The sequence below is a fragment of the Coregonus clupeaformis genome, chromosome 14 (assembly GCF_020615455.1).
Source record: "Coregonus clupeaformis isolate EN_2021a chromosome 14, ASM2061545v1, whole genome shotgun sequence".
In the NCBI taxonomy this organism is placed as follows: Eukaryota; Metazoa; Chordata; class Actinopteri; order Salmoniformes; family Salmonidae; genus Coregonus; species Coregonus clupeaformis.
In genome coordinates, this window is record NC_059205.1 from 17,120,692 (window position 1) to 17,123,690 (window position 2,999).

Below are 2,999 nucleotides of genomic sequence, written 5' to 3' on the forward strand. Positions count from 1 at the left end.
CACATAACAATTTAACATGTTCATACATTTTTTACGTAACTATTACACATTGATCACACTATCACTCGTATTTCATATGTCACAACGACTCATTGATACGTATGCTATGATGCTGGGAAAGTTTTGTCTCGGCGCACCTGCCCTTCCCCAAGCTCTGGATAGTGCTGGTCATAAAAAAAGCTAGCTAACGTTAGCTGATGGATGCTGTCAAGTTGCGTCAATTCAAATCTGATATAGGAACAAAAAGAGGTCAATACACATCTTCTAAAATAGACTAGTATTTTAATTAATGCAAACACTTGAATGGTAAATATGATGTTCGTATATACGGGCCCACTGAAAATCCACGCAGGGCAGACAGAGAACTGAGCTATTGTTATAAGTTATTCTTTAAATACTCTGACAGAGATAGTTCCCGCTCCCTGCTGGGCCTGTCAGAATAGAGGCTGGGTGTGGTTTAAACTTACCCAACCTATCGTTGGCGCACAGGCTGGTCCCAGACCCTTGGCGCTTCACTGTTGCCGGGCATTAGTTGTTATCTTTACAACTTGTCTCGAGTCAACAACCTCAGATATAGTTTGTTCTTCTTCATTGTAGCAGTACACATGTCCTTGAGCGGTTTAACAAAGAGGCAGTGTGTCTGTGTGTATCTCAGTCTATCTCAGCCTACCCCCTAGCGGTTCCTCACATTAATCACAGCTTGTTATGTTAAACAATCTATATCAGTACAGCACAAACCTATTATGTTTAATCATTAATGTATTCTTTCTAAGCTAGGCATCACATCTAGTTGTAAGAAAATAGATCCCCTCAATGCAAACAATGTTCTTCCCCCAAAACATAGCAAAACGTGTTAGAAATTGCGTAATTCAAATCTGGTATTGGAATAAGAGAAAACATAATCAAGAGATATTCAATCCAAGCTAAATTTATTATATGCAAAATGTATGTATGATAAGTATGATGGTTCGTATACGGGCTCACTGAAATACCACGCAGGGCAGACAGAGAACTGACTTCCTCATTACAAATCCTTCCGTAAATACCCTGACAGTTTTAGTTCCCGCTCTCTGCTGGGCCTATCAGGGTAGAGGTTGGGCGTGGTTTAGACTTGCCCAACCTATCGCTGGCGCTCAGGCTGGTCCCAGCCTCTTGGCGCTCCACTGTTGCACACTGTTGCCAGGCATAAGTTGTTATCACAACAACCTGTAGAGTCAGCACCCATAGACACCGTTCCACTGTACTCTATGTACCTACGTTCAAGGACGGTTCACAGATCACAAAGAAGCAGTGTAGTCTAGTATTTTGAGACACAAGTGCATATCTCATCCTACCCCCTAACGTTCCTCACATGAATCACAGCTTGTTGTGTGAAACTATTTATATCAGTACAGTACAAACCTTCTATGTTTAATCACCAATGCATTCCTTCTAAGCTATTCATCACATCCAGATCCAATTATGAGAAAATAGATCCCCACAAACGACATGATCTGTTTCAGTAGCTATAGTTAGCTAGCTAACTATCTAGGTAGGTGTCATTTTCTAAAATACCCCTAATTTATAAAACTGTTCTTATTTGATTAATGGGGGTCGGACCCACCTATGTGAAGCTAGCCACAATAAGGATTAGCCACAATAGTGGAATTTGCGGTTAGCCATCAAAATAAAAGTATGTCATTGACAGTGATGCAAATGAATACAAATAGTGGAATTATGCCATGGATCATGCTAAACGAGGTTGGATTGTTGTTATATAAATTCAACAAAATAAAATAATTTGTTAATTTGACAAAAATATGTTGAAACCACACTGGATGTATTAGACTTTAGAATTGCATTGGGGGCATATTTATTTCACTGTACAGCCTTAACTATGGATTATGGATCAATGACATGGGTATCAGTCTACTCAGTGACACCCAGAGAACATTAGCGTCGTAGCTCTTATTGCGGGATTCTGAAACCACTGTGAACTGAGCAACATTTATTGTACCACTCACCCTACTATGTGTATTGAACACTATTCCAGAGGAAAAACAATACAACCTGGATGTGTTGGAGCCTGATAACTCTGAGGAGGACATTGGGAAAAAAGCTCTTGGTACTGAGTAGACTGACACCCCATTTAATTGATCCCCAATCCTTAGGTAAGGCTGTACAGTGCAATATGAATGTCAATAGGCACAATAGACTGACTGGGAAGGTGATTTCACACAGTCACAGTCCCGCGATAAGAGTTACAACGCTAATATTTGCGTAAACTCTTCACAGTTGTGTTCTGTGGGTCTCACCGAGTAGACTGATACCCAATTTCATTGCTCCACATTCCAACCTTGTTTAACATAATCTAGTCTAAATATTGAATGATTTCATCAATTGTAACCTTCTGCGTCACTTTCAAAGAGGTGCTTTTATTTTGAAGGCAACCCGCAAAATCCACTATTGTGGCTAATCCTTATTGTGGCTATTTTCACAACACATAACCCGGTCCGGATCAGTGTTGCCAATTTAGCGACTTTGTTGCTATATTTAGCGAGTATTCAGACCCCTCTAGCGACACATTTTCAAAAAAGCGACAAATCTGGCTACTTTTTCTGGTGTTAGTGGGAGACTTTTGGAGAGTCTGACGTGAAAGCACGTATCATTCTTACTCTTCTCAACGAGCAGCGGGTGCTGCCGTGGACGGGTGCTGACGCGGGTGCTCACAGGCGGCCCAGTCCTCGCGCAGCAGTCCCTCCCAGCTGCAGTCAGAGCAGGAGATGTTCACCCCTCCGCGTCCAGAGTGCAAATGAATCGCGCATGCGGGAAGCCGCCACTGGCTGATCCCGCCCTGGCTTACATTCAGGGCGGGATGTAAATGTAAAACATTTTTTAAAACAACAATAGACAGAAGAAAGTTCATTTGTAGTTCTAAACATATTTAGGGTGTTTTTTTAAATAATTTTTTGTCTCTCCCACGACGTTATTCCTCTCTCCTACAGTGTCCATCACAATGA